We start from the raw sequence: 12533 nt of genomic DNA, 5'->3' as shown, positions 1-12533 counted from the left end.
TGTGTTGTCTTCATTATAACACTTATATAAGACTTTTAAAGTCATTTTGATAGTAGGCTAATATAGACACTTACATCATGTGTTGTCTTCATTATAACACTTATATAAGACTTTTGAAGTCATTTAGATAGTAGGCTAATATAACTAATATAGACACATCATGTGTTGTCTTCATTATAACACTTATATAAGACTTTTAAAGTCATTTTGATAGTAGGCTAATATAGACACTTACATCATGTGTTGTCTTCATCATAACTTATATAAGACTTTTAAAGTCATTTTGATAGTAGGCTAATATAGACACTTACACCATGTGTTGTCTTCATTATAACACTTATATAAGACTTTTAAAGTCATTTTGATAGTAGGCTAATATAGACACTTACATCATGTGTTGCCTTCATCATAACACTTATATAAGACTTTTAAAGTCATTTTGATAGTAGGCTAATATAGACACTTACATCATGTGTTGTCTTCATCATAACACTTATATAAGACTTTTAAAGTCATTCTGATAGTAGGCTAATATAGACACTTACATCATGTGTTGTCTTCATTATAACACTTATATAAGACTTTTACAGTCATTTTGATAGCAGGCTAATATAGACACTTACATCATGTGTTGCCTTCATTATAACACTTATATAAGACTTTTAAAGTCATTTTGATAGTAGGCTATTATAACTAATATAGACACTTACATCATGTGTTGTCTTCATTATAACACTTATATAAGACTTTTGAAGTCATTTTGATAGTAGGCTAATATAACTAATATAGACACTTACATCATGTGTTGTCTTCATCATAACACTTATATAAGACTTTTGAAGTCATTTTGATAGTAGGCTAATATAGCTAATATAGACACTTACACCATGTGTTGTCTTCATTATAACACTTATATAAGACTTTTGAAGTCATTTTGATAGTAGGCTAATATAACTAATATAAACACTTACATCATGTGTTGTCTTCATCATAACACTTATATAAGACTTTTAAAGTCATTTTGATAGTAGGCTAATATAGACACTTACATCATGTGTTGTCTTCATTATAACACTTATATAAGACTTTTGAAATCATTTTGATAGTAGGCTAATATAACTAATATAGACACTTACATCATGTGTTGTCTTCATCATAACACTTATATAAGACTTTTAAAGTCATTTTGATAGTAGGCTAATATAGACACTTACATCATGTGTTGTCTTCATTATAACACTTATATAAGACTTTTAAAGTAATTTTGATAGTAGGCTAATATAACTAATATAGACACTTACATCATGTGTTGTCTTCATTATAACACTTATATAAGACTTTTAAAGTCATTTTGATTGTAGGCTAATATAGACACATCATGTGTTGTCTTCATCATAACACTTATATAAGACTTTTGAAGTCATTTTGATAGTAGGCTAATATAACTAATATAGACACTTACATCATGTGTTGTCTTCATTATAACACTTACATAAGACTTTTGAAGTCATTTTGATAGTAGGCTAATATAACTAATATAGACACTTACATCATGTGTTGTCTTCATTATAACACTTATATAAGACTTTTAAAGTCATTTTGATAGTAGGCTAATATAGACACTTACATCATGTGTTGTCTTCATCATAACACTTATATAAGACTTTTAAAGTCATTTTGATAGTAGGCTAATATAGACACTTACATCATGTGTTGTCTTCATCATAACACTTATATAAGATTTTTAATTTTTTGCGGCTCCAGACTGATTACTTTTGAGTATTTTTGCTCCAATATGTATCTTTCAACATTTTGGGTTGCTGACCTCTGTCCTAATCCAACACCAAAGCTGTTCTCCAGACATCTCCAGCAGGTCTTGTTGCTCTTAATGAGTAGCCAGACAATCTCTTTCTAGAAGCTCTTCATTAACCTCCAAACCCTCCCCATGGTCTGGACTTTAAAGATAACCTCCGTGTGCATCTTTGTATGTCAAACAAAGTCTCTCATTTCCCTTCTGGAGACTTCTTTCTTCCTGTGCGTCCGCCCTTTCCTCCTCCATCTCCCAGCGAGGTCCATTTCCTGTGCACTTCTGCTCTTCAACTCACACGGACACATAAACCATCTTTGATACGCATTTCTGCAGTGCAAGTCAAAAAACAGTAGCACCTTTCTGTCACATAGAGGATCTTTGACAAGCATTTTTGCAGTATTGAATCCAAAGATCAGCAGCACCTTTCTGTCCTATAAAGATCTTTGACTCGTGTTTTTGCAGTATGTTCATAAAAACAGCAGAGCCCCCAGTTAAAGTCTGTCTGTTTCAAGGATCTTTGACAAGCATTTTGCTGTATATTACTAAAAACAGCAGCACCTTGCTGTCATATAGAAGATCTTTGACTAGTGTTTTTGCAGTATGTTCATAAAAACAGCAGAGCCCCCGGTTAAAGTCCGTAGATACTCTTTGACTTGCATTTTAACGGTAGCTCCCTAAAAACAGCAGAATGGTCTGTTGTTTCGAGGATCTTTGACAAGCATTTTGCTGTGTATTCTAAAATACGGCAGCACCTTCCTGTCATATACAGTAGAAGATTTTTGTCTCGTGTTTTTGCAGTTCTTAAAAACAGCAGAGCCCGCAGTTAAAGTCCATGGATGCTTTTTGATTTGCATTTTAGCAGTGGCTCCTTAAAAACAGCAGAATGGTCTGTTGTTTCGAGGATCTTTGACAAGCATTTTGATGTATATTACTAAAAACAGCAGAATGGTCTGTTGTTATGAGGATCTTTGACAAGCATTTTGCTGTATATTACTAAAAACAGCAGCACCTTCCTGTCATATAGAATATATTTGACTAGTGTTTTTGCAGTATGTTCATAAAAACAGCAGAGCCCCCAGTTAAAGTCTGTCTGTTTCAAGGATCTTTGACAAGCATTTTGGTGTATACTCCAAAAAACAGCAGCACTTTCCTGTCATATACAGTAGAATATCTTTGACTAGTGATTTTGCAGTTCTTAAAAACAGCAGAGCCCTTAGTTAAAGTCCACAGATGGTCGTTGACTTGCATTTTAGCGGTAGATCCTTAAAAACAGCAGAATGGTCTGTTGTTTCGAAGATTTTTGTCAAGCATTTTGCTGTATATTACGAAAAAATGCATTATATGTTATATAGAAGATCTTTGACTAGTGTTTTTCAAAACAGCAGAGCCCCCAGTTAAAGTCTGTCTGCTTCAAGGATCTTTGACAAGCATTTTGTTGTATATTACTAAAAACAGCAGCACCTTCCTGTCATATAGAAGATCTTTGACTAGTGTGTTTCCAGTATGTTCATAAAAACAGCAGAGCCCCAGGTTAAAGTCCGTAGATGCGCTTTGACTTGCATTTTAGCGGTAGCTCCCTAAAAACAGCAGAATGGTCTGTTGTTTCAAGGATCTTTGACAAGCAATTTGCTGTATATTACTAAAGACAGCAGCGCCTTCCTGTTATATAGAAGATCTTTGACTAAAAGGGAAAGAGTGCCGCGCTGTGAATACTTTCCGGATGCACTGTAGATGATCTTTGACAAGCGTTTCTACGGTCGCCTAAAAAGTGCTCTTGTCATAAGGAGGACTTTTGACTTTTTCTTAAAAACAGCAAAGCACTCCTGTCAAATAGATCTTTGTCAAGCTTTTTTACTGGATGCTTTTGTCATATTGAAGATCTTTGGCAAGTGTTTTTTTGCAGTAGATTTCTAAAATCAGCAAAGCACTCCTGTTATTCAGAGGATCTTTGACTAGTCTTAACGTAGTCTTGCTTTGTCCTCATTTATGACTTTATTCATGACAACCATTTGGCCAGGTCAACTTTTTAGTGCACAGAAGAGTTACGTAGAAACAAAGATTGTCTAAGTCTGATCTTTAACCTTCCTTTTTTTGAATATGTGACACTGTTGCTTCTGCACATTTGTAAACCAGAGCAAGGAAACTGCTTCATTCAGGCTTTCCTCAGCGTGGGCAAAGAAAACCATCTGGCCTCAGATCAGGAGGAGGTAAACACCAGATAAGAGCTTCATGGATTCCTAGGAACCACCTTTGAAACTCTTGGGGAATGTCAAATGACTCTTGGGGAATGCCAAAGGACTCTTGAGACGGACGTCCAATACGCTCACTTGTCCTTATGACCAACATCTGGCAACAAAAACCCCTGCAGAGCACTCCTGCTATGTAAAGATCTTTGACTGGCACTTTTACAAGCAACTCCTGTCATATAGAGGATCTTGGACTGCAGTAGGTCTTTAAAAACAGCAGAGCCATCCTGTTATATAGAAGATCTCTGTCAAGCTTTTTTTTTAAACAGCAGATTACTTCTGATATATAGAGGATCTTTGAATAACATTTTTTTTTTTTTTGCAAGAGGTCTTTAAAAACAGCCAAGCCTTCTGTTTTATAAAGGATCTTTGACTAGCGTTTTTAGCTCCTTTCCGGTAGAGGGTTTTTCACTAGCATCTTTTGCTCCTGTTATACAAGAAGCTCTTTGACAAGCATTTCTTTGTAATTCCTTAAAAACAGGAGAAATGTAACATTTTTTACAATAGGTCTTTTAAAACAGCAGAGTCATCCTGTGGTATAGAGGATCTCTGACTAACATATTTTGCTCCTGTTATATAGAAGATCTTCGTCAAGCATTTTTCTTTAAAACAGCAGACCACTTCTGATGTATAGAGGATCTTTGAATACCGTTTTTTTTGCAATAGGTCTTTAAAAACAGCCAAGCCTACTGTTTTATAAAGGATCTTTGACTAGCGTTTTTAGCTCATTTCATGTAGAGGGTTTTTCACTCGCATCTTTTGCTCCTGTTATACAAGAAGCTCTTTGACAAGCATTTCTTTGTAATTCCTTAAAAACAGGAGAAATTTAATTTTTTTTGCAATAGGTCTTTTAAAACAGCAGAGTCATCCTGTGGTATAGAGGATCTCTGACTAACATATTTTGCTCCTGTTATATAGAAGATCTTCGTCAAGCATTTTTCTTTAAAACAGCAGACCACTTCTGATGTATAGAGGATCTTTGAATACCGTTTTTTTTGCAATAGGTCTTTAAAAACAGCCAAGCCTTCTGTTTTATAAAGGATCTTTGACTAGCGTTTTTTTTAGCTCTTGTCATGTAGAAGGTTTTTCACTCGCATCTTTTGCTCCTGTTATACAGAAGCTCTTTGACAAGCATTTATTTGTAATTCCTTAAAAACCTTATGTATAGGGGATCTTTACATTTTTGCAATAGCTCTTTTAAAACAGCCAAGCCTTCTGTTTTGTAGAGTATCTTTGACAAGCATTTTTAGCTCCTTTCATGTGGAGGATCTTTGACTATAGAGTTTTTAGCTTCTGCTCTGTAGAAGATCTTTGACTAGCGTTTTTTGCTATTGTCATGATGAGGATCTTTGATGAGTGTTCTTCTCTCCTGTCAAATAGAAGATCTTTGAATCACATTTTACACAATAGGTCTTTAAAAATAGCTGAGCGCTCCTGTCATAAAGAGGATCTTTAGTGTTTTCCCTTCTGTCATACAGAAGATCTTTGAGTAGTGTTTTGCAATAGGTCCTGAAAACAACAGAGCCATCCCGTGATATAGAGGACCTCTGACTAGCATATTTTGCTCCTGTTGTATAGAAGATCTTTGTCAATCATTTTTTTAAACAGCAGCCCGCTTCTGATATAAAGAGGATCTTTGAATAGTGTTTTTTTTTTTTTTTTGCAATAGGTCTTTAAAAACAGCTAAGTTCTCTGTTTTATAAAGGATCTTTGACTAGTATTTTTTAGCTCCTGTCATGTGGAGGATATTTGACGAGAGTTTTTAGCTTACGCCACGTAGAGGATCTTTGACTAGCGTTTTTTGCTATTGTCATGATGAGGATCTTTGATGAGTGTTCCTCGCTCCTGTCAAATAGAAGGTCTTTGACTCGCATTTTACACAACAGGTCCATATGTTCCTTTTTGACTGTACTTGAATGTATAATAGACTGTATTTATATTATTCACATGTGAATAATTCTGTGTAATAGACTGTATTTATGTTATTCACATGTGAATAATGCTGTATAATAGACTGTATTTATATTATTCACATGTGAATAATGCTGTATAGACTGTATTTATATTATTCACATGTGAATAATGCTGTATGATATAGACTGTATTTATACTATTCACATGTGAATAATGCTGTATAATAGACTGTATTTATGTTATTCACATGTGAATAATGCTGTATAATAGACTGTATTTATATTATTCACATGTGAATAATGCTGTATAGACTGTATTTATATTATTCACATGTGAATAATGCTGTATGATATAGACTGTATTTATATTATTTACCTGTGAATAATGCTGTATAATAGACTGTATTTATATTATTCACATGTGAATAATGCTGTATAATAGATTATTTATATTATTCACATGTGAATAATGCTGTATAATAGTCTGTATTTATATTATTCACATGTGAATAATGCTGTATAATAGACTGTATTTATGTTATTCACATGTGAATAATGCTGTATAATAGACTGTATTTATATTATTTACATGTGAATAATGCTGTATAATAGACTGTATTTGTATTATTCACATGTGAATAATGCTGTGTAATAGACTGTATTTATATTATTCACATGTGAATAATGCTGTATAATAGACTGTATTTATATTATTCACATGTGAATAATGCTGTATAGACTGTATTTATATTATTCACATGTGAATAATGCTGTATGATATAGACTGTATTTATATTATTTACATGTGAATAATGCTGTATAATAGACTGTATTTATATTATTCACATGTGAATAATGCTGTATAATAGACTGTATTTATGTTATTCACATGTAAATAATGCTGTATAATAGACTGTATTTATATTATTCACATGTGAATAATGCTGTATAATAGACTGTATTTATATTATTCACATGTAAAAAAATACCTAAGTGTTTATTGTTTATTGTGAGCGAACTGTGGTGCTGAATTTCCCCCGGGGATCAATAAAGTACTTTCTATTCTATTCTATTAAAAATAGCCGATCACTCCTGTCATAAAGAGGATCTTTAGTGGTTTCCCTTCTGTCGTATAGAACAGTGGTCCCCAACCACCGGGCCGCGGCCTGGTACCGGTCCGTGGATCGATTGGTACCGGGCCGCACAAGAAATTAAAAAAAAAAATATATATATATTATTATTATTATTATTTTATTTTTTTATTAAATCATTCTGTTATTAATACTTCTGGTTCCTACATTATATATCAATATAGATCAATACAGTCTACAGGGATACAGTCCGTAAGCACACCGGTCAGTGAGACAAATTTTCAAGCGTTGAAATAATACATGTGAATAATGCTGTATAATAGACTATTTATATTATTCACATGTGAATAATGCTGTATAATAGTCTGTATTTATATTATTCACATGTGAATAATGCTGTATAATAGACTGTATTTATATTATTTACATTTGAATAATGCTGTATAATAGACTGTATTTATATTATTCACATGTGAATAATGCTGTATAATAGACTGTATTTATATTATTTACATTTGAATAATGCTGTATAATAGACTGTATTTGTATTATTCACATGTGGATAATGCTGTATAATAGACTATTTATATTATTCACATGTGAATAATGCTGTATAATAGACTATTTATATTATTCACATGTGAATAATGCTGTATAATAGACTATTTATATTATTCACATGTGAATAATGCTGTATAATAGTCATAGAGTGTCCGCATTTACAAAAAAGTTGGGGACCACTGATATAGAAGATCTTTGACTGGCATTTTTGCAATAGGTCCTTTTACAACGGCAAACCACTCCTGTTATATAGAGGATCTTTGACCGGCACTTTTCCAGTATATCCTTAAAAACAACTGTCAATCTTTGACTGGTGATTTTGTAGTGGCTTTAGAGTAAGAATCCTAAGAATCCTGTCCAATAAATCTTCGACTAACAATGTTGCAGTATGTCTTCAAAAACAGCAAAGTGCTTCTCATCCAGAGGATCTTTGACCAGCGATATTGGCAGTAGCAGGTCTGACAACAGCAGAGTGCTCCTGTCATATAGTTGATCTCAAACTAGGCTCCAGTGTTCTTCCGTGGACGTCACCTTTTGTGACGGCAGAGCTAATGAGGCAGTTTGGTCTTTGACCACATCTGTGGTGGACAAGAAGAAAAGGTGACCACACCCCCAGCCCTCCAAACAAAGACACTCACCGGCTTTGTTGACATTATTAATGGAGCACAACAACAGCCGTGGTCCTCAGCCTCATTAGTGAGGGAGGGGCAAAGGGACAAATAACAACATGCTGGCAGTCAAATGTAAATCTTCTCCAGTCTGATAGAGGCTGCTAATGACTTTCTCCGCATTCATGTGACCCCTGACCCCCGGAGACTTGAATAGCCCCACCTTGCCTCAAACCCCAAAATGGTCAACATGGCAGCTTTTGTCATTCGCAGGCAATCAGGCCAAACTCGGGCAGGCAGACTGATGACGGCGATAAGATAGCAGGAGTGTTGACAAGGCGCAAGAAGACAGAGTTGTGTTCAAGGACCTGATGAAGCACACTTTAGTTTAGTTTAGTTTAGTTTATTATTTCTTCAATCAGTGGTCAGCAAAATAAACAAACAGTTTTACATAAACAAACAGTTTTACATTCGTGAATTGAAAATGTTGCAGACCGAAAGGGTTTAGGCTCACTGCAAAAAGTGAAATTTAAGTAAGATGAAATATGTCAAATAAGGGTGATATTTGCTTATTTTCTGTCTGATTGTCATGTCTGTGTAATCATGTTTTGTTTTAAGTCATGTTTTGTTTAGTTATAGGACTCTTTAGTTTCTGTCTTTTCACTCCCTTGTCTTGTTTGCATGATTACCCATTAGTTTCACCTGTTCCACGTTTGGACTCATTGTGCACTCTTGTTTGTCACCATAGCAACCATTAGTTTTCACCTGTCACGTCACGCACCTGTTTCACGTTTTGAGTCACGCACCTGCTTTCACTAATCATGTCCATAGTATTTAAGTTCATTCTTTTCAGTTTGTCGTTCTGACGACCTCTCCACATTTATGCTTATGTACTCTCTTCATCCTCTAAGATCCTGCTTCATGTCCCTTGTCAAAGTAAGTTTTTGTTCCATGTTTATAGTCTTTTTGTTTTTCATAGTTTGTTCTCCGCCACTGTGCGTGCTTTTCATTTGTACTTTTTTGCTATAGTCTTTTGGTTTCATAGTTTATTCTCCGCCACTGTGCGCGCTTTTGTTTGATCTTTTTTTGTAGTTCTAGTGTTTCAATAAAAAAATGTACTCACATTCCCGTCTCGCCGGAGCCAACTTTCCGTTGCATCCCGGAAAAGCTAACACACAGGACCAAGTCTTGACACTGATAAGATCATTCTTCTCACTAAGCAGATTTTATGTTAGAGTGTTTTACTTGTTTTAAGTGTTTTGGTCCTAAATGATGTCAGTAAGATATTACAGTTTGTTGCTGAAATTTGATGACCTATATTGAGTAAAACATGCTTGAAACTCGAATGTCAAGTGTTGCAAAGCTGTGTCATCAACACTCACAAGTATAAAAGTACTTTTTTAAAGTCATCATTTCTCATTTCAAGCACGAAATAAAAAAAAACATGACTTTGGCACAATTGTGTCTCATAATTAAACTGACAGTTAATATTTAAACATTTAACATGTGACATTTCCAAAAACAATTTTGAACAGAAATAGTTCATGCACATTCAACTTAATTCTTCAAAATTACAATAAAAAAATATGTAAATATATATATATATATATATATATATATATATATATATATATATATATATATATATATATATATATATATTTACATATTTTTTAAATTAATTAATTCTTCAAAATTACAATAAAACAATATGTAAATATATATATATACATACATATATATATATATATATATATATATATATATTTACATATTTTTTTATTGTAAATATATATATATATATATATATATATATATATATATATATATATATATATATATATTTACATATTTTTTATTGTAATTTTGAAGAATTAATTAATTAAAAAAATGTATATATACATATATATATATATATATATATATATATATATATATATATATATATATATATATATATATACATACATATTTTTTTTATTGTAATTTTGAAGAATTAATCTGAATGTGCATGAACTATTTCTTGGTGTGATGATGTCATGTTATCCATGGAAAAATGCATTTTTAGACCATATGATTTGCCTGAGCGGCTAGGAGACCCCGAGAGTAACAAGCGCTTGCCTTGTTGCCTTTCCATTAAGAACAATAAATTCGTTTTTAGTACAAGTTTGCTGCTTTCAAGAAATGTAATGTCGAGTGCGTATCATTATGTCAAGATAATGGCACTAGCATTTAATTAAATTAAGAATATTTTTCAACATATTGAGCAAAAAGGTCTCTTTTTTTTTTTCTACCAAGAAAAGTGCACTTGTTATTAGTGAGAATATACTTATTTTAAGCTATTTTTGGGTTCATTGAGGTTAGCTAATTTGACATGTTTTGGAAAGTCTTGACAAGCCAAATTTTCTTGTTCTATTGGCAGATAACTTTGCTTAGTTCAAATAAAATACCCCTCATTTTTGTATTTTTTTTTTCTTGTTTTTGAACACTGACTTTTTGCAGCGCTGAAGTTGAACACTTATTGCGCCTAACCCTATAAACAATGTCAAATAAAAGATGAGCTTCCAAAAATTATGACATTTTTAGTTGGGAAAGGGCATGTTCACCACTGTGTTACATGGCCTTTCCTTTTAACAACACTCAGTAAAGGTTTGGGAACTGAGGAGACACATTTTTTAAGCTTCTCAGGTGGAATTCTTTCCCATTCTTGCTTGATGTACAGCTTAAGTTGTTCAACAGTCCGGGGTTCTCCGTTGTGCTATTTTAGGCTTCATAATGCGCCACACATTTTCAATGGGAGACAGGTCTGGACTACAGGCAGGCCAGTCTAGTACCCGCACTCTTTTACTATGAAGCCACGTTGATGTAACACGTGGCTTGGCATTGTCTTGCTGAAATAAGCAGGGGCGTCCATGGTAACGTTGCTTGGATGGCAACATATGTTGCTCCAAAAGCTGTATGTACCTTTCAGCATTAATGGCGCCTTCACAGATGTGTAAGTTACCCATGTCTTGGGCACTAATACACCCCCATACCATCACACATGCTCCGCCTTCGGGTGGGGGGACGGGTCCTGACTGTTGTTTGCGCTTACGCACCAAACAGCAGCTCAGAGTACTGTCGGAGGCAGATATTTACATATATCCGAATTTAAGTTGTACTTCTTCCATTTCTTTGTCATATTTGAAAACAGCTCGTGTGTTCCATTTCTTCTCTTGATGCTCTGTCAGCAAGCAAACCGTGTGTGTTAACCTTGAGTTCTTTGGAAAGTATTATGGCTAGGGAGACGTTGTGCTTGTATTATGGCTAGGGAGGGGGAAGGAAAGAGAGGTTTTGGGCGTTGGGAAGACAGACCATTTTGGGGGAGGCGCAATAGAATGTTCTAGGGTTAGACTGGTCTCAATCAATGTATATTGGCAAAGCTTTGAGAATATACAACAAAATACCTATTCTGTCTCTGGTGGTTTTTTCAACTCAGCTTTAAGTGTCGGAAAGAACTTGGGAGCGAATTGTGACTTGAATTCCCTGGGAGGAACAACTGGTCCAAAACGCAACAGTACCCACCCTTTTTGGATTCACTCGAGGGAGTACTGGAAAGTGCTCCCCCAGGTGATTCCCTCGTTCTACTGGGTGACTTCAACGCTCATGTTGGCAGCGACAGTGAAACCTGGAGAGGCGTGATTGGGAAGAATGGCCGCCCGGATCTGAACCCGAGTGGTGTTTTGTTATTGGACTTTTGTGCTCGTCACAGATTGTCAATAACAAACACCATGTTCAAACATAAGGGTGTCCATATGTGCACTTGGCACCAGGACACCCTAGGTCGCAGTTCCATGATCGACTTTGTAGTTGTGTCATCGGATTTGCGGCCTCATGTTTTGGACACTCGGGTGAAGAGAGGGGCGGAGCTTTCTACCGACAGGTGAGTTGGCTGCGATGGTGGGGGAGGATGCCGGACAGACCTGGCAGGCCCAAACGCATTGTGAGGGTTTGCTGGGAACGTCTGGCAGAGTCTCCTCTCAGAGAGAGTTTCAATTCCCACCTCCGGAAGAACTTTGAACATGTCACGAGGGAGGTGCTGGACATTGAGTCCGAGTGGACCATGTTCCGCGCCTCTATTGTCGAGGCGGCCGATTGGAGCTGTGGCCGCAAGGTAGTTGGTGCCTGTCGTGGAGGTAATCCTAGAACCCGTTGGTGGACACCGGCGGTGAGGGATGCCGTCAAGCTGAAGAAGGAGTCCTATCGGGTTCTTTTGGCTCATAGGACTCCGGAGGCAGCGGACAGGTACTGACAGGCCAAGCGGT

The 12533-nt window shown here is 35.2% G+C and overlaps 1 protein-coding gene across 2 annotated transcripts in view; it reads right to left on the bottom strand.

Annotated features, from left to right (window-relative positions):
• Nucleotides 1-12533, bottom strand: part of fam110d (family with sequence similarity 110 member D) — a 181216-nt gene that overhangs the window by 17281 nt on the left and 151402 nt on the right. The window lies entirely within an intron of this gene.

This window comes from Nerophis lumbriciformis, linkage group LG04, assembly GCF_033978685.3.
Source record: "Nerophis lumbriciformis linkage group LG04, RoL_Nlum_v2.1, whole genome shotgun sequence".
In the NCBI taxonomy this organism is placed as follows: Eukaryota; Metazoa; Chordata; class Actinopteri; order Syngnathiformes; family Syngnathidae; genus Nerophis; species Nerophis lumbriciformis.
This window is presented reverse-complemented; position numbering and strand designations above follow the sequence as displayed.